This window comes from Drosophila suzukii, chromosome 4, assembly GCF_043229965.1.
Source record: "Drosophila suzukii chromosome 4, CBGP_Dsuzu_IsoJpt1.0, whole genome shotgun sequence".
Classification (NCBI taxonomy): Eukaryota; Metazoa; Arthropoda; class Insecta; order Diptera; family Drosophilidae; genus Drosophila; species Drosophila suzukii.
In genome coordinates, this window is record NC_092083.1 from 1,534,602 (window position 1) to 1,555,874 (window position 21,273).

Here is a 21,273-nt window from a genome sequence, read left to right on the forward strand (position 1 = left end):
ATAATATGAAATAAATTATAGCTTTGATGTTTTTTTAAACATATAACCTCCTACGCTTGGAAATAGCATTTTTTAATTAGTTCTGATTTTCGAATTTAATTTGATCATAATCGGAAGACTATATCATATAGCTGCCATAGGAACGATCGGAAAATTGGTGGGAATATAATTTTTTGTATTTTTAAATTTAACAATTTTAACTGCATGGGTATACAAGCTTCGGCTTGCCGAAGTTAGCTTTCTTTCTTGTTATACCCATTACTCGTAGAGTAAAAGGGTTTACTAGGTCTTGATCTTCATGTCCGTCTGTCCGTCTGAGATTCCTGAGCTTCTTACGCAGCGCAAGTTTGTCACGCAAATATGCCACGCCCACTCTAACGGCCACAAACCGCCCAGAACTGTGGCTCCTACAGTTTTGATTCTAGAATAAAAATATTAGCTGAAATGTAAAAAGTCTCATCAAAACCTAAAAAGTAAAAGTTTGCCACGCCCCTTTAACGCCCACAAACTTCAAAAAATCGTAAATATGAACGTGGATATCTCGGACCCTATCAAAGACAGAGATTTGGGGTCTCAGATTTAGATTCTGTAGCCTTGAGCGCAGCGCAAGTTTGTTACGCGAATATGCCACGCCCACTCTAATCCCCACAAACAGCCCAAACCTGTGGCGCCCACAATTTTCATGCTAGATAAAAAATTTTAACCGAAATGTATTAGTCTCGTCAATACCTATCGATTGATTCAAAAAAAATTTTCAACGCCCACTCTAACGCCCATATCGCTTAAATCTGTCTACCGCCGGTAGGTGGCGCATTTTAATCTCGCTTTGCTGCTTGCATATCTCCATTTCCCTTTGGTCCTCTTAGCTGAGTAACGGGTATCTGATAGTCGAGGTACTCGACTATAGCGTTCTTCCTTGTTTTTTTTTTGGTTCCAGCATAAACATTTTGGGCGCCACATTGTTGGGCGTTTTGTGTGTGTCAGAGTGAGCGTGGCAAACTTTCATTTACGTCAATTGATTCCTACTGACGAGACTAATACATTTCAGTTAAAATATTTTCCTAGCACAAAAGTTGTGGGCGCCACGGGCTTGGGCGGTTGGTGGCCGTTAGAGTGGACACGCTGCTGAAACCAACTTGCGCTGCGTAAGAAGCTCAGGAATCTGCATGCCAAATCCCAATTGCCTAGCTCTTATAGTTTCCGAGATCTCATCGTTCAATCTAGTATACCCTTTTACTCTAAGAGTAATAGGTATAAAAATATCGTGCTCCGTAGTTTTAAAAAAGTTGTTCTTGTAAAAATGTAAAATAATAAAATAAGTTAAGTCCCTGTTACAGAAAACATTTTAAAAAATAAATTAAAATTCGTTATTCAAAAACTTTAAACAAATCAGGGCCGCTCCAACTATATTTTTAGAACCAAGCAGTATCTCTCGTATTTAGGCTGAACATTAGTTCGATATTATCTTAAAATCAGCTTTTCTATGCAAGGTAAAGCAACAATAAGATAATCGGCCTAACTTTCTTTTTACTTTGATTTGTCAACAATACGGGAGCAATGGTTATTTTTAGAAAATTGTAAATTTGTAAAATAATATTTTGGTAAATTGTTGAAGCGTGTAAGTAAAATGTTAAAGGATGATGTCATTTGGCTATTCAAAAACGTAATGCAGGCCCATCGAATCACAACCTGATTTGTTACATAGTGTGAGTTCGGAACGGGCAGATGTCGACGTAACACAGGAACGGGTCAGCTCAGCTAGTGTCCAGTTTCGTGCCACATAAAAATTATGCTAATAAGTTCAAAAAAATCCAGAAAATCTATTAAAACTACGCTTTAAGTACAAAGAGAAAGGGTTGAAAAAAACAGAAAAAGGGGCCACAGCTTTGGGAAATATGTGCGACCTTTCGGAGCCGGCTGCAATTTTATTTCGGTTATGTTAGCGTTAGCTATGACATTTTACTTTGCAATTTGGCGAGTCCAGCTGGCAAAGCAAAGTCCGAAAACTGGTTTGCTTTCCCAGCAGTTGAAAAATACAAAACCAGTTGGCTTTTCTCTAGGAACACGAATTACTTATCACTTGGAGTTGTCTTGCATGTGAACTACGGTGGTGGTCAACTGGTCAAGTAATTCCTTGCCTTGCCCTTTTCTTCTGTCTTCTACTCGATATAATAGCATACTGCAACCCCTATTTGAAAAAAAGAAGAACGTCCCACGTCCAGTCTAATTAAGTTGTAATACAAATACCAATTTCATCTGTCCTGGGTTTGTGACACTCCGGAAAAAGGCTTCAACTTTACTTAGTGGCTTGTCCATACATAACGTAATCACATAGGATGTGAAAAATAAACTTTTTCTTAGGAGTAACTATTTGGCTGGCACTCTGAGCCTTCACATCCTATGTGATTACGTTATGTATGGACAAGCCACTAAGTAAAGTTGAAGCCTGACCAAAAAACTGAAGTATACTTTCAGATAAAATTATTATTCATTCCGTATTAATATATATGCATCGTAAAAGTATGCTAAGCTTTTCTTCATGGTTACGTTTTTCTTCTCACTTTCAACCCTTAAACGGCTAATCCAATAACATATACACTTTATAGGGTCGGAATCGCTTCTTTCTACCTGTTACTCTACGAGTAACGGGTATAACAAGGCAAAACGCTAAGGTCGACGGCCTCGACTATAAGATACCCGTTACTCAGCTAGCAAAAAAGCGCCACCTATTGCTCATTCCTATCGGCTGTTTACGAGTTTTCACTAATACACCACACAACGTGAAACTTAAGTGGAGCTAGTGAAATTCCCTAAGCAGCCGATTTTCTATATATACATATCTATATTTATTCTATTTTGTTTATAACGGGTATAAAACAACAACCTTTTCTACAAAATCAATAAGAGAGAATAAGAAGAACTTGGGAAACTAATTGGGAATCGGAGTTGTTCTGGTTGCTTATGGATTATACCCCTGCCGGTGATGTAACTTGTTGGATTCTTATTTTGATCTCCTTTACTTAATCACGTAGTGTATGATGTAAGCACACTTTTAGTTTGAAATTGGAACTGAAATAATAACTGAAATGAATCCACAAATTACAAATAATAAGAAGAAAGGAAGGCAACTTCGGCAAGCCGAAGATACCCTTGAAGGACGTTTCCGTGGGAAACTTCTTCTTCTGATTCAGCGTTTTCTTAACTTATTAACTTTTATTCTTGGGGCTATCATTCTTCTAATATTTCAGAGTTTCGAAAAAACTTTAATTCTAATTGATTTTTGTTAGTGAGTGAAGTAAGTAGTCTAAGAAGAAATAACTTTCTTTTTTCCTAAAATCAAAAGCAATTTTTACCCTTAAATAACGAAGACCTTACATTTAGAAGTTTCAGCCCGACAGGTTTAAATCTGAGTGACTAGTTGAGTAGAATCGGCAGACAGGCAGGCGCACATGGCTAGATCGAATCGTCTAGGGAATATCTATAAGAAGTCTAAGGATATATATAGAAGTCTCCTATGCTGCGTTGCAAGCTTCTGGATGAAATCATAACACCTTCTGCAAGAACATAAAGACAGTAAAGCCGCAAAGCAATTAATCTACTTTTTAATCCGATTGCCTTTTAAAAGCTTTGACAAGAAAAAACCCAGCAGAAAAAGCATTGCACAGAACGACCGATGAAAATGGAAATTAGTGGACACATTTCGGCACGCAATTCGCAAGGGATCGAGAGAAGTAATTGCCGCGATTTTCCGACTTTTAAATGTTTGTTGGTGTTTTTCCAGACTTTTTCTACACTCATTGGTCAATCACTGACCTGGGACCAACTGGGTACACCACTCACGGGGTATTAAAAAAAACACATAATGTTGCTGGACAAATATTGTGCTCCGCACCAGCCCACGACCGCAGGTCTGTCCAGTGGCTCAGGAGCACCACAATTCATGTTAATTAACATGCGGCCAGCCAGCAGCGCGAAGGATTGGGATGGGGCAGGAGTCGGCTCGGAAGGTAAGGCCGGTCCAGGCAACACAGAAAGGGACGGCGAAAAAAATGATGGGAATCCTGTTGCTTCAGTTGCCATTCAAAATCGCAAGTGTGAAAATGTTCGAGCACAAAAAACTCGACGCTGGACCCATGGCAGACCTTGGCGCGAGGTTAACTGCCGCACATTGCGATGGTGCCGGCAAGGACTTTTTCTGACGAACTCCCCCTTAAACCGTATTGGCGATTAGGCCTTGTTAAGCGTTTTTTCATCACATCGAATAATTGGCCGCGGTTTCGGCCATGTGTGCGAACCCGTCTGTATAACTGCCTGTTATTCAATTTGAGTGTTCAAGGATTCAACAGCTTCATATGCCCACAAGCGCCGTGACTGCTTGGAGAGAATAATACCTATTGCTAAATATGAACTCCTTTATAAGCAGCAGAGCGCCGACTTCATCTGGCTAATCTTGGCCCTGCCGGAAGCATTAAAACAAGTTGGCGCGCTCTTTTTGAAATTTTAATTAACTCAATTCCTGTTCTTGATTGCAGCTCTAACTTTCGCCTTAACTCAAAGCATGTTACTTCGTAGGAATTATCGCCGCTCTCTTAATCGTTGCTTTAATTCTCCCACAGCCTCTAACATTTTAATACAGAGTAGCTTTACTAAGCAATACTCTATAGACGATCAAAAAGATATATCTAACCAATGCTAATAGTTTTTCCCATGCCATCCAAACTTTTGTGGCATAGGCTCGTAACGGACATAAAGTATGTTAGAAAAAATGTGTTTTATGGGTTGCGGAGCGGCTTAAAAGGTAATTACTTACCTAATAAGTTGGTCCTGTCATATAATTTGTTTAAAACGAACATGTATTATTTATTATAGGTTCATTTGTTATGTGCGTACATGGATTTATGCAGAGTAGTGTTCACAGTCATCAATATTAAAACCATTGTAAACGAAGAAAGAATTTTAATAGATATCAGTATACTATTAGTCGGCATTGCTTATCCTTTATGTCTTAAATGGTGAGGCAAATTATAATGTAAGAAAACTGGTCTAATTTATGGTCTAAACTAAGTACCCGTTCATTTTAATTGTTTCCATTTTTTGCCAATAATGGAGAGCTGAAAAACATCCTCACTTGGCGTGTTCGTTACGCGATAATTGAGGGTCAGATTTGTACTCCGCTTTAGCTGCGTCGTGGTCTGAAGTCCGCGTTTGGAAAAAATCGGAAACTGAAGAAAAAATGTTTAGCAATGCCGTGAAAAAGCGAATGGAAATAAAAAATGTAAACCACGTGAAAAAAGAGCAGTGAATAAAAAATGCTCCTCCCACCAGACACATTTCACTGAAAGGGTCTTTATTGAGCTAACTGCCTGTTGATTCACCCCTTCCTGGATATATGTAAGCACAGAGCGTTGAAAGAGTAGCAGGAGTGTATAGTCATTTATTAAATTATTTGCTTGTCCCACATCACATCCATTCAACATTGGAGTAAACAAATACAGCATTTTCCATAATGTTTTTGAGTTATTGTTCAAACAAGAAAGTAAGGTAACTTCGGCAAGCCAAGGCTTATACCGAGCTTTCCGATTCTTACAATGTTAAAAAATAGTCTCAGATATACTAGGGCAAAGTAACATTTCAATTTATTAACGTAGTTTTACCGAAAACGAAGGATAATGGCTTTTACATTATTTTGATATAGTAGTCTGATTATTATCAAGCTTTTTTTCGTAATTCTGATATGCGGTCGGACACGTCCTTCACTGCGCTGCAAACTTCTGACTGCAAGGGCATAATAAGATTTCTTAAGAATAAATGATAATATGTCAAACAAGAGATAGCGCTTTAGTCGCTGCTATCTATCAAATACCCTATCTATCAAATACCCGGTACTCAGCTAAGGGGATGCCAAGTTTAACTTTATCTTTTATAGTCACAAGAAAATATATGCTTTATAGGATCGGAAACGCTTTTTATACCATTGCAGAGGGTATAATGATTTTAGTCAGATGTTTGCAACGCAGTGATGGACCCCATGAAGTATACATATTCTTGATCATAATCACTAGATAAGGCGATCTGGGCATGTCCGTCTGTCCGTTTCTACGCAAATTAGTCTCACAATTTAAAAGCTATCGGGATGAAACCTTCCCAAAAGTCATATTTTTATTGCAAGTAGTATATAAGTCGGAACGAGCTGGAGAACTGTATCCTACAGCTACCATAGGAAGGATCAAAAATTATAACTTCGCCGTTTTTGACATATGAACTTTTACTCTGGGATTATCATTCTGTTAACATTTCAGAATTTCGAAGAACATTTAAAAGAAAAACGTTTCTACTTGTTATATACTTCCTACGAGTATCGGTGTCAAAACACCAAAGCTATAATTTGTATTCCCTTGCAGAGGGTATATTGATTTCAGTCAAAAGTTAAAAAGCAGTAAAGGAAACGTTTTCGACACTGAAAAAAATATGTATGTATCGAACTTAAACATTTCAATCAAGCAACAAAATCTACTCGCGAATTCTAAGGGGTTTTTGGTCGACAGCACCGTAGACTCGAACCCCTCTTTTTAGTATTTTATACCCGTTACTCGTAGAGTAAATGGGTATACTCGACTCGTCGGAGTCGACCCCATAAAGTATATATATTCTTGATCAGCATCACTAGCCGTCTAGCCATGTCCGTCTGTTCGAGTGAATGCTGAGATCTCGAAAACTAAAAGAGCTAGAATGTTGGGACTTGGCATGTATATTCTTGGGCTTCCTGCTCTATTTGGCCCACTCTAACGCCCATTGCGCTTAAACTAGAATAGCGCGGATGTTTTTCAATAATTTGTAAAAATTTAAATGAGATTTTGTTCTTATTATCAATACCAAAAAATAAAAAAATAGTAAGACACATTTATTATGAAAATCGGCTGCGTACGAAATTTCACATTTCACATTATGTGGCGTGTTAGTAAAATCTCGTAACCAGACGATAGGAATAAACGAGGCCCTCGACTATAACGTTTTCTTTATTGTAGTATATATTTGCATACTTAAACTTATTTTATATAGAAATTGTTGTTGGAGCTGTTTACTACTCGCATCATTCGACAAAAAAGGTAGCTAAATTCGGCAGGCTCGTGCTTATATACCCTTGCAGATACTCGTGACAGTATCGAGCAATTAAAGTCATATAACCCCCGAGCTTTCCCGTCGCCACCAATCGCAATATTGGTCTTAAAGTTATGACTAATTAGTTAAGCAGCCCTTGGCATGGTCAGTAGTACCGCTACTATCCGCTAGGTGCTGAGCCGCTGGCATCGTGTTATGTGCCGCGCCAGTAAATATGCCAGGGAACTTTTTTTATTATACCCGTTACTCGTAGAGTAAAAGGGTATACTAGATTCGTCGGAAAGTATGTAACAGGCAGAAGGAAGCGTTTCCGACCCCATAAAGTATATATATTCTTGATCAGGATCACTAGCCGAGTCGATCTAGCCGTGTCCGTCTATCCGTCCGTCCGTCTGTCTGTCCGAATGAACGCTGAGATCTCGGGAACTATAAGAGCTAGGCTATTGAGATTTGGCGTACAGATTCCTGAGCTTCTTACGCAGCGCAAGTTTGTTTCAGTAGACTGCCACGCCCACTCTAACGCCCACAAACCGCCCAAAACTGTAACTCCTACAGTTTTGATGCTAGATAGAAAATTTTAACTGAAATGTATTGTTCTCATCAATACCTATCGATTGACCTAAAAAAAAGTTTGCCACGCCCACTTAAACGCCCACAAACCGCGAAAACCTGTGACGCTTACAATTTGCATGCTAGATAACAAATTTTAACTGAAATGTGTTGGTGTCGTCAATACCTATCGATTGATCCAAAAACAAATTTGCCACGCCCACTCTAACGCCCATAACGCTTAAATCTGTCTACCGCCGGTAGGTGGTGCATTTTAATCTCGCTTTGCTGCTTGCATATCGCCATTTCCCTTTGAGTTCTTCCTTGTTTTCAATTGGAAAGGGAGTAACGGGTATCTGATAGTCAAGAAAATGTCTTTAGTGTGCTTGAATCTTGAAATTTCCGGCATTTGCACTGCTTATCTCAACAACGAGGGTCCGAAAATAATCGTTATTTAAATTTTTTCTAACCAAAAATATAATCCAAAAAAATTAAGAACACCAATGAGCTTAAAATTGGTCAATGTATGCGAACCCAACATAACTTTTATTTTGTGAATTTCATATTTATAAATCAATGGTAAAAATTATTTGTTGAGTTTTATTTTAAAACTATTGATGAGTAGAAAAAATTAAAATCATCAATAACAATTATATGTGAGTTTTATTTTATAAGTCTCAAAATAAAACCGAAAACGCTATTGAGGCTATTGTATTAGGTATTTAAGTATGACTTAAAATGGTTCCTGTTGGCTTGACCGTGCAGTTTCAATATACAAAATTAAAAAAGTTGTGTTCTAACTATAAACTTTTTTAAAAACGAATTTTAGTTTTTGTACGTCTTTTTTGTGTAACAAGATTACATTTTTTTTATGGAACGGAAAGGGAAGCGTCTCCGACCCCAAAAGTATATATTTTCTTGATCAGCATCATAAGTAGAGTAGATCTTGCCATGTCCGTCTGTCCGAATGGCGGTCTGTGATCTCGGAAACTATAAGACCTAGAGGGTTGAGATTTAAGGTTAATATTCCTTAATATTATTATTAATATTCCTTCCTGGCAAGCGAACATTCCATGCCCACTCTGACGCCTACAAACCGCCCAAAACGAAGGCTTCTTCAGCTTTAGTGTTAGAAAAAAAAATGAAATTAAAATGAAATGTATAGTTCTCGTCAATAGATATTGATCGAGCCAAAAAAAATCTTGCCAGGCCCACAAACCGCTTAAAACTGTAGCGCCCACGGTATTCATGCTAGAACAAATTTTTGAATCAAAATTTTTGTCCTGTCAATACCTATCGGTCGACCTAAAAAAGTATACCACGTCCACTCTAGCGCCCACAAAGGCCCACAACGCTTAAGTCGGTGGGTAGTATCGCATGTAGGTGACGCATTGCAATCTCGCTTTGCTGCTTGTAGATCTGCATCCCCCTTTTGCCCCAAAGGCATTCGACTACAGCGTTCTTCCTTGATTTTACATTTTATCAAAGTTCTGAAATATTAAAAGAATGATATTTCCAGTAGAGTAGAAGTTTATATGTCAAAAGACACGGATGTTATAATTGGTTTCTTTTTTAAGAAATATTTGTTGATCATTCTTATGGGGTCTATAGGATGTAGTTGTTCGATGCGGCTCATTCCGACTTATATACTACCTGCAATAGAAATGAGACTTTTGGGATAGTTTCACCGCGATAGCTTTAAAACTTAGAGATAAGTTCGCGTAGAAACGGACAGACGGACGAACAGACGGACATAACTAGATAGACTCGTCTGGTGATGCTGATTAAGAGTATATACACTTTATGGGGTCGGAAAGGTCCTTCACTGCACTGCAAACTTCTGACTCAAATCATTATACCCTTCGAGAGGTATACATATCCTACAATGAGTTTGAACGTCCACCACTTTGCTATTTGTTATCCAAAATTTGAAGTCCCACATCGATTTGGTAGATTTTTCTGTAGACATACGTGGTTTCTGAACTACTGCAAATAATATTATTTTGCAACAAATTATTTTGTAAAATCTTTTGTTACGCAGCTACCAACCGTTAGGTGTCTCTGCTGTTTCAGTTTGGTAACGTAATGGCGAAAGGAGAACAAATACAAATTCTAATTTTTGCTTTTTATTAGGGTTTTATTAAAAAATATAGTTTTTAACTAAACAAAAGTCAGCCTTCTGGACTGAACTTCTAAATTTAATTTAACGCATGTTATGATAAGTGATTGTTGAGTATTTTTCACATCACAACTTGAAGGAGAAAAGAGGGTATTTTTGCTATTGCTCTCTTGCTCAACAAATTCCTAAGAGATATTTTTGAATTTTCCGTCGTGGCGACCTAGTTCTCTTAAGTTTTTTTCTCTCTTTCGCTGCACAATTTGTAAGAGAACCCAATAATATTGTTAGCATAAACAGCAAGGGTTCTTAAAACGACACGTATTTTTAAATAACATATTACAATTGGTAATACTAGGTTCTTTTATATTTTTTTTCGTTTTTCTTTGTTTTTTGTATATGTTATATAACAAATAAACGTATTTTGTTATATTCACAACGGCTTGCCGGCAGTAAATTGTTTCAGTACATTCTGAATCAAAAAATTTTTTAAATGATTTGTGGCCTGTAAGGACTGGCTTTTGAAACAGAACATCATTTAGATGATCAAAAATTTGCTTAAGTAGCTCTCCTCTGTATCGATCAGGTGAGTATTTTCTTAAGACAAATTGAGCTGAATAACCTTGTCCTTGGCTAAGAACATTTCTATTTAATTTAAAGGTGGTTTTCCGGTCCTTAATATACATTCTTTATAAATTTCCGCTGCACACTGGGACAGCGCACAAATCGAGTTATTTTTGCATATATGTATGTGCCAAGTATTATGTTAGGGTAACTAGTTAGTAAATAGTTAAATAACTATTTAAACAAGAAAGGAAGTTAGCTTCGGCAAGCCAAAGTTTGTATACCTTTGCAGTTATAGTTATTATAAAAATACAAGAAATGATATTCCGAATAGTATAAAATAATATGTCACAAAACACCGAAGCTATAATTCGTTTCATATTATTTTCTCACCAATTTTCCGATCGTTTCTGTGGCAGCTATATGAAAAGTCGTCCGATTTTGATAAAATTAAATGACAAATTCAGAACTAATTAAAATATGTTATTTCCAAGCGTAGGAGGTTATATGTTAAATAACACCAAAGATATTATTTGTTTACATTTTTTTTTCGATTATTCCAGTGGGCGCTATAAGGTATAGTTGTCCAATCCGGCTGGTTCCGAGTTATATATTAAACCATCTGAGTTTTTTAAGGTCAAATGAGCTCACCATCTGAAATGGTTGTATTCTGTACATAATTAAATTATGCGAAAACCCAAAATTGCGCAAAGGCCTCAAACTTTCAGTAAAAATGGCTCACACAGCACATACAAACGTTTCTACCTTTCCTTAATTAGACATTTTTTTGGTTCTGATCGAAAAAGAAAAGATACAAAGTAGCCTAGACCGTAGAGCTTCTGTCTCTGAACTTGAAAACTACACACGAAAAAAGTCCGCCCTGAGGTACATAGGCAAAATAAATGTAGGGGAAAGAGTCTCTGGCTTGAACGGTCTGTTATTTCGTACAGTTAACAACCTTCAATGTTGAGCACTAAATTTTTTTTTTGGTTTTGGCTAAATTAATGATTATTAATGAACAAACTTTTTGCGTAAGATTTATAAGCCAGGCTAAGCCAGAATATGTTTCTAACAGTCGACTAGCATTTTCGACAATACAAGCATTTCACTTTTTAAAACAGTTAATAGCATCATTCAATCCAAGTAAGTCAGGAAAATGATGTATTCATTCTTTAACTATAACTTAAACTAGCTTGTCAAACTTACCGATCAGAAACAAAGTCATTAAATTTAAATCATGGAGTGTAAGTTCGGACAATAAAAACGGTTCGACAATACCAGCGCAATCCAATACCTTTTAAACGCGGTATCGTTTGTTTTTTTCAGTTATGTGGTATGCTATGATTTCCTGTGATAGGGGCGCCGAGGACTCGCTGCCACGCACGTATGGATCAATATTTTTTAAAACCTGTATTTATAGTTAAAATTACAATAAGCAACTTGTCCTTAAAAATGCAACCCCCTGAAGGACTGATTATGTAAAACAGAAAACAGAAAATAACAGTTCTAAAAGTTTGGAGGCCTTTAAGTTAAGTTTTCGTTTTATATATTGAAATTCCTATTTTTAGACAGGTGGCAAACTTCAGGTGGCAAACTTTTGAAACCAAAGTGATCTATTTTAAACATTTTTAACTTTATTGTACTCAAGATTTCAGTCGGAAATCGGAAGAGATTGCCATACATGTATGTACGAATGCTGCCATTACAAACCAAATACATATAAACAAATACATACAAACCATTACATAGTTTTTAAAAAACAAATTATAATTAACATTCCGATGCTACTTTCGCTGCAATTTACGCTAAAATACTTGACGTACTTCTTTTACAATCAAACACCTCTCAAACCCTAGCACAAAGCTAAAAGATGGGTGCGCTGCAAATTCAAAGCCAGTATGCTCTCTTTTTTTAAATAAGCCAACACGAAATGCACTTTTTTGTTTCAAAACGCAGTTTGTCAAAGAGTTCAACTTGCACTACTCAACAAAATTTACCTAGTTTGCCATCGCAAAATAAACTTAGGCCTTCGCATTGTAATTCGATTGGTAGGGTAAGGTAGTCTAAGGTAGTCCAGCTATAAATGGGCAACGATAAATTTGGAGACGGTTCCAGACATTTCAAGCAAAATTGACCTACTTGAGATTCTTAGATTCCTTGATTCCCATATCAGCTTTTGTATTATAATATATATGAATTTCTTAATTCTACCGGGTACTTCAGCATAAATAAAGCTCTTGCGTTTCGGCACCAATGTGTTAAACAAAACTCTGGTGTACAGGTACTTTTCAGTCGTCCTTAGTTCACATTTGTCAAAATTCTGTATGGCAAAGTTAAGCTCTGATCTATTGATTTAATGAAACACAAACTGGCCAAATTGGGTGGATACGAAAAAAGTTCTATATTTAACATTTGAAACTTTAAAAAAGAAAAAATTCTGTAGTCGATGGCCTCGACTATTAGATACCCGTTACTCAGCTAAAGAGAGTGCGAGAGGGATGGAGATATGCCTAAAGTAACTGTGCTTGGCCTGTAGCACTATTTGGACTTAAGTTTTAACAATATATAAAAAAAATGTCTCGGAAACTATAAAAGCTAGAAAGTTGGGTTTGGACAAGTATATTCTAGAGCTCCGTTTACATTTTCACATTTTTTAATATTTTTAAAACATTTAGCACATATTTTGCTTAAATTCTCAATGTTTAACTACAGGCCATCCATTGTTTAATTCGGACCATTCACTAAAAAGTTTGGGAATACACGCTTTGCTACTTGTGTAATTCAATCTCCCTCGCACTCCCGAGAGCTCCCAGTAGACTTAGAAACGGGTATCTGATAGTCGATAGCATCGGCTAAAGCGCTCTCCCTTGCTTTAAATGCACCTGTGGTGTAGAAACGCAGAATAAAAATGTGAATCAATGGAATCCATGATTTTTGTACGCTGCCACATTTCGCACAACTAAACCAGTTGGAAAAGAAGAGAGAAGGGCTCAGAAACTGAAACAGAAACAAAAAATTGAATGAAAGGGACTTACAATAGGCACTTTCAACTGACTAGACCAGGAGCATATCCTACACCACAACGCCAACCGAAGTGAAAAACTTCTCGGGGCTGAAATACCTCCCTAATGGGGGTCGCCAACCCACGGCAAGAAAGTGGGCCGAATTGTAACATTCTCATGGCTCCGAAGCTTTTCTTTTTTCCACATCCACTTTCTGTTGATTTTTCTGCTCTTCGCTGAAATTAAATTTTAAATTGTTTCTAGCAGGCCAAAACTGGGCCGCGTCCGGTTTAATATTATCGGAGAGTTACAACCCCACTCCTTGTGCCCACCGAAAGCGGCAACCCAAGTAAACCCCCCCCCCCCCCCCAGTAAACCGGGCGACCATCCCAACTTTTGTCAGTGCCAGCATCGTCTTAGGCTGATTCTCCCCTCAATTACATTTTATTTGCGCGAAGTTGTCTCCCTTCCCACCCCTCGTTCGACCCTGCCCAGAACTCAAACTTGGAGCACGGGTATTCCATTGCCATGGCATTGCCATCGTCATCGTCATCCATCAAGGCGGCCTTGGCAGCGCTCGCCTGCCTTCCTTGCCTCTGCGGAAGGAAGCGCGCCATGCCAACATTTATTCAAAACAGGGAATAAAAATATATATAAAAACAACAAAAAGGGCAACTACAACTAACGACGGACTTGGATCTCGGTGGTAAAAGGGTAGTCGGCTGGCCGGGCGGACGGCTCGTCGGACGGTGGGTGGGTGCGTAGAGATTTTTAGATGGTTTTTTCGGTGGACGGGTGGACGGGTGGGAGGGCGTGGGAGGTCCTGAAAGGGGCTGCCTGAACCACACCAGTAAAACAAAATGGCAGTGCGTCCTTAAATTTATTTTCTTTTATTTTTTCATTTCAAAATTTTTTAAACTTATTTTCTTTGCCCCAGCTGCTTTTATTATGGCGAGATTTATTATGCCTTTACGTCCTCCCAAAAATAAATTGTCGATTATACGAATATAACTGTCTCCACGAAGAATAGCAGGGACAGCACTGTTCACTTCGATTTCAAAAGGAACACGCTGCAGTCAAATATTGTGACAATAAGTTACTCGGCTTTCTTTTAACTATATAGAGGTTAAAACTATATGACAGAAATGCATAATCGACCATCAATATGTATGTATGTACGGCCTTGTTAATTTAAGCCGGACTTTGGTTAATATAATACATGTTTTATACCCGCTCCTGTATTGCATAGTGTTCAATAAAAAGGATCTGCGTCTGGGCTCACATGATCAGAAACGTAACTGCTAGTAAATGAAACATTTATATAAGACTCAAGTTATCTATGTTGAGGTAGAAAAACGTCGTTTTTTCCATTTTTAAACGGGCAAACATTTAAAATCATCGATGTTTCTCCAGTTCCAAATTGAAGGTATATTTACCTGCGCTGCACAGAAAGCCCAAGAATCTGCATGCCTATACCAAAATTCTAGCTCTTATACATAGGCTCCGAGATCTCAGCGTTCATACGGACAGGAAGACATGGTAAGCTTGTCTCGGCTGGTGATCCTGATCAAGAATATATGTGTATATATATATTATTTATACAGCTTTTACTCCACGAGTAACTGGTATAAAAATGTTACTATTTAAATGTTACTATTTTTTGCGGTATTGTGCACTTTTTTAGTGGGTATCTTATAGCCGACAGTCTCTTGATTTGGACTTTGATCGGCTAGAGTGATTCGTAGTCTCTGCAGCGGGTATTTGAATCCAGTTTTATACCAATTACTCATTGATTAAAAGGTAGATCGAAGCGCTTCCGACCCTGTCCTATCGATCTAGCCATGTCACTAGAGATTCCAGCGTCTTACAAGTTTGTTTCAGCAAAGTGCGACTGCCACTTTTACGCCCCCAAGCCACCAAAAACGATTCCGGGGATAACTAGAGCACAATGAAACAAGCCATACATTTATCTTTACGGGAATAGCTTTTGAACAAGTGTTCAGCGACTCAAAACAAACAAGAAAAACGTTTATTTTAAAAAAATTATAGTCTGTTACCTAGTTAACATAATGCTTTTGTCTAATATCCACCAGTTTTATTTGAAATGCTCTAAAACTATTTATCTTTCTTGTTATTTTTTGTAACGGTCTACTATGTGTATGTACATATGCACAGTTGGCTGGCAAATTTAATTTATAAATCATTTTAGCGGTTACTCTTATCTGGGTGCGGCCGCGAAAGGTTCAACATTTGGAATGGATTTGAATGTTGAATATGTAAATGATCTAAGTCCAAGGGGTGCAAAGCGATGGGCAAATCAGTGTCCGAGCACCAACCCTTTAACACTTCGAGGTCCTTCGTTGCCTGACCCATCTACCTACATATGTCTGTCAGAGTGATTACCTCTCCTTTGTCCTCAGCGCCTCTCCCTGGCCCTTTTGCAGCGAGCTGTCCGCTTTATGCATAAATTAAGTAGCAGCGACCCTAGGCGCAAACAGGGCACCACTGACACTGATCGCTGATACCGGTGATACCGGTGATACCGCTGGCGGTACCGTTACGCACTGGAGCCGCGTTCGCACCGGCGCCGGTGCCATCTGGTACTTCGTCCCTTCGACACTCGAGCGAACCGTCCGTCGCTTTTGCTGCGCGGTAATGGGTTGGAGGGGACTGGACCGGGTTGGGGCTGGGTGACCTAACCCTTCAGGGGTTGCTGCTGCAGCCAATTGCCTGCGCTTGCGCCTGCGTGACCCTGTGCACATGTGTATCTGTGCGTTCGTACACTAAGACAAATCCATCCAAAAGTGACGAAATTGTCCACAAATCAACGCACTGAACCGAAACCCAGGTTTAGAAACTGTTTTGATATTTTGAATAACGCTGCTATTTTAAAAGGAGAAGTAAAGTAAAGTGCATTATAAAGTACACTTAAGAGCTAGCTCAGCTGAGCGAATGCCACCTAAAGAAATAATTTTTGTAAACTGTATTTTCAAAAATGAAAATCACTGTTGAAAACTCAAACCTGGAGGGTTCAGTCCCTCAGTGTATAAAATTACCACTTTTCCATCTCAGAAATTTGTCCGCATTGCTATTATCTACGGTGGTCGCCGAATTCCATCTGCCGCTCTACTGCTAGGGCTCAGTCAGCTACAAGGCACAACATTTGATGAAAAGCACTTATACTTGAACCTCTGAAGTAAAGGTAAATAATCAGCTAAGGCAGAAGAACTGACTTGATTGCAACTGACAAAAACAAGACCACACGTAGATCATAAATTAAGTATTTTGTAAGCTGCTCTTACAATTTTCTCTCCTTCCCTGTTTTTGCAGACCTAAGTCGCGGAAACAGATGTGCACTTGCGGATGCACAAACACAAACGCATTTTTAACAGGTCACTTTGCTCCATCCCCACCAGTGCCTTGCTAAATTTATGTTTTTTCCTTCTTCGGGGGTCAGTATTCCACCATCTGCTTCTGACCGCAAATCGTGATCGCGATTCCTGACGTCGATGCCACCACTTAGTTTCTTTTTAGCTGCATATATGTAAATGACTGCAACAGTATGCTAAAGGCATTCCCGAGACGGACCGGTGGGTTCCGCTTACTGTGCTGTGCTCGTAGGAGTAAAATCATTCCGGCCCCATAAGCATACCGAGACCATCCCGTAAACTACGAATCGAACTAGATCAAATTTTTTTTTAATGCTATGGTACCATGTATCAGGTAAAATTGTACGTTCTTGCACATGTAGCCAAAGAAATGCTGTGCGTTAATACGGACAGACGGACAGACGGGCATGGCTAGATCGACTCGGCTAGTGATCCTGATCAAGAATATATATACTTTGTGGGGTCGGAAACGCTTCCTTCTGCCTGTTACATACTTTCCGACGAATCTAGTATACCCTTTTACTCTACGAGTAACGGGTATAATAAATAGGGGCGTGGTCCAGCGGAAATGTGTCAGCTCCTTGTTCTTTTTGACCCGGGTTCGAGTCCTGCACAAGACTTGTTTTTTGTTATCTGTTAATTTACGTATTTTTAGTAAATTAATAAATAAATAATAAATGCCAAGACATTTCAAATTTCAATTGGTTGCGGAAAAAAGCGGTGAAAGTGGAAAATTGAAAAATTGAAAAATTGGAGATGTTGGGAACATTGGACACAAATTCCCGGGCTAAATACACTTGCTAAATTGTTTGGCAAATGTAAAATAATTTTATGTCTCAAAAGTTGATATCACTACAATTGTACATAGTTGCTTTTATTTATGGGAGTATACATAAACATACATGCATAATTATTACCTGAATCATTTAATCTGAAATATGTACACAGTACATTGACAAATATGTATAAATGGCTGTAATGTATACCAACTACATGTGTGTACACTGGCTGCTCACAAACACATGTAAGCTTTTACATTTGCCTCTTCGATAATTATGTATTTGTATGTACATGTGTATATATGAATTTCAAACTTTCTGAATACCTCACTTGGTGCGCGACCTTAATCATATTTAGAAAAGATATACAACAATAAAGGAAGCTAGCTTCGGCAAGCCGAAGTTTCTATACCCTTGCAGGTATGCATGTATGTAGAGATCTTTCCGATTTTAGAAAACTACAAACTAATTACAGAAATTTTAAGGTAATGTTTCATGTCAGTTTACTACCGTATGTGTTTACCGAATTCGCAATATAACGGTCTTCGTCTTATTTTGACATTGATTATCCGATCGTTCCTATAGCAGCTATATGATGAAGTCGTGCGATTTTATTTAAATTATTCGATATTCTGAAATATTAAAAGAATGATATTCCCATGAGTAGAAGTAAATATGTCAAAAAATAATAAAATTATAATCTTTTACATTTTATAAAAAAAATTTTTTTGATTTTTCCTATGGAAACTATAGGATATAGTTGTCCTATCCGGCTCGATCCGACATATATACTACCTGCAATAGAACTAAGACCTTTGGGAAGGTTTCTTACCGATAGCTTTTATTCCGAGAGACTAGCTTGCATGGTTAGGTTGGACATGGCTAGATCGACTCGGCTAGTGACCCTGATCAAGAATATATATATTTTTTGGGTCGGCAACGTTTCCGTCTACCTGGTACACACTTTTTAACGAATTTAGCATACCCTAACAGGAAGGGAACAATGAGTTGTCCGCCTCGACGTGGAATTAAACCCACACTTGCACCTATAAGCTTCCCTAACTCACATATGTACAATGCGCAGGAGTTAGAACCCAAGGATGCCATTTAGGGCGGTTTTTTACGATTAAGAGCTATTATTTCTAACTTCCAAAGAACACTTTTTTAAAAGTAGAACATTTTATACAGACTGGAGCATATAACCAGGGTAACTTTTTCTTGTTTTTTAGAAAAATGTTTTCGAAAAACATGATTTTTTCCTGAATTTCATTTCATTTAGTTTTCCTAGAATGACAATTTTCTAAAAATCAGGGCCGATTTCTAAAAATTGTAGTAAAAAATTTCTAGAATGCAAAACTTTTTTTTATGTTTTTAAAAGAACAATATTGCTACAATGTACAAATTGTTCTATCCTTGAAGGCGATTTTTCTTTAGTTATACAAAAATGTAATCTTTCCTGATAATCGCATTTGAGATTATCACCCTTGAATATAAAAAGGCGAAAAATGTCGAAGAAACGCCGTTATATGATGAATTTTTTGAAGTTCAGTATATCTTTTCTCTATTTTAGAATTTCTTTCTTATACACACACATTTTTTTTATATTTAAGAAAACTGTTTTCTTGAGTGTAGATAGAATCATACATTTTCGTCAACAAATTTGATATATCGTTTTTACCACGTTAGGGGAAGTTTTTGGTTGAGTTTTTAAAAAGTTAATTAATTTCAATTCGTCGGAAAGTTTGTAACATTTAGAAGCCAGCGTTTCCGACCCCATAAAGTATATATACTCGTATTCTAAATCAGGATTACTAACCGAGTCGATCTAACCATGTCAGCCTGTCCGTCTGAACAACTGTTCTCACCGAAAACACCGCAACAGCGCCACCTAGCGTAGATTCCTTTGTTTGCTTAAAACTTTTCAAGGAATGGTCCGATCTAAAAATTTTGTTGGCATGTAGATGACGTGATAATCAGAACAAAATCTCAATTACACTTTTACAAAATATTCAAAAATGTGGACGCCAGAGTGAGCGTGGCACTTTGCTGAAACAAATATGCGCTGCGCAGGAATTTCTAAAATCTGGACTCCTTGGCTAGATTGACATGCCCGGTAATCCTGATCAAGAAAATATAACATTTGTGAGAATTTACTGCTGCTGATCTGTTTTTAGTTCAAGAACAAAACGTCTCTCAATTTCAATTTGCCCTACCTCCGCTCCTATTTTATATAGGAAAATCCAGAAAACAAAAAACATATAAATATATACGTTTTAGTGTGGAAAGCTTTTTTATAAGTGATACAGGCCCCACTGGTCGGTTCTGGCCCACCTTCCCCCACATACCAGCCTGCAGTCCCAATTGTCACATAGCAAACAAAAAGAGGGTCCCACAAATGTAAACATGCGTGGAAATATAACCGCCACGCATTATATAAGTGAAACTTTATGTACGCATATTTATTTCCAGTATATACACATATTAAGGTAGGCGCATGTACGAATACCAACGCACTAATGGAGCTGCGTTCTTTGTACTTAGCATTTATTTATGCAAAACAAATTGCATTTACACATTTCACGGCTGCTTGCATCGGTGCACTGTACGTGGGCGCGATGATATCTTATGGTTGGTAGCCATCCTTTACATATTCATACTTCATGCTGGGATAAAAAACGCCTTCGACGCTACAACCTGAGCTTATCAATCAAGTTCAATTTTATACCCGAGATACCCAAACCGCAGTTTGTGGCGTCCATATATGTAAGGCTTTTTTCCAGGATACATTTTATCTTTCTTGATTTTCCAATACTTATCGGCCGAATAATAAATTTTGGATTCGTTTAGTCATATGGCCAATAGTTAAACCGTTATAACATACGTTCCTAACAGGTTATATAGGTTATCTCTCAGTTTTAAAACTATCGGGCTGAAACTTTCCCAAAAGTCTTATTTCTTCTAAATTTCGAATTTAATTTTATCAAAATCGGACGATTATATCATATAGCGGCCATAGGAACGATCGGAAAACTGGTGGGAAAATAATATGAAACAAGTGATAGCTTCGGTGTTTTTTGACATATTATCTCATACTATTGGGAATATCATTTTTTGTATTTTTAGAAATTTCCAATTCAATTTAATAAAAATTGGACGGATCTAGCATGAAAATTGTAGGCGCCACAAGCTTGGGCGGCTTGTGGGCGTTAGAGTAGGCGTGGCACTCTGCTGAAACATACTTGCGCTGCGCAGGAACCTCAGGAATCTGCATGCCTAATCCCAGTATCGTAGCTTGTATAGTTTCCGCCTGCTTGTCTGTCTGTTCGTCCGTATGAACGCTGAGATCTCGGAATCTATAAAATCTAGAATGTTGAGACTTGGCATGCAAATTCTTGTGATTCCTGCGCAGCGCATGTTTGTTTTAGCAGGGTGCCACGCCCTCTCTAATATTATAATTATATTATATTTTTAGTATATACACTTATATTATCATTAAAATCGGAACAGTCATTAAAAAGATATTACTTAATGAATATTTTGCAATTCAATAGAGATGAGTATCTTATTTAAAATTGTCATTGTACAACAAAAGCATCTAGAACAAATTTACACATACAAATTTTAAATCATTGAATTTTATAAATCTATGAAAATACAAAAGTTTTAAAAAATAAAGCAGTAATTTCACAATGCCTAAAAACTAAAGTATACATATATTGTGGGTAAGTAAACATAAATAAAAATGTTTAAATAAG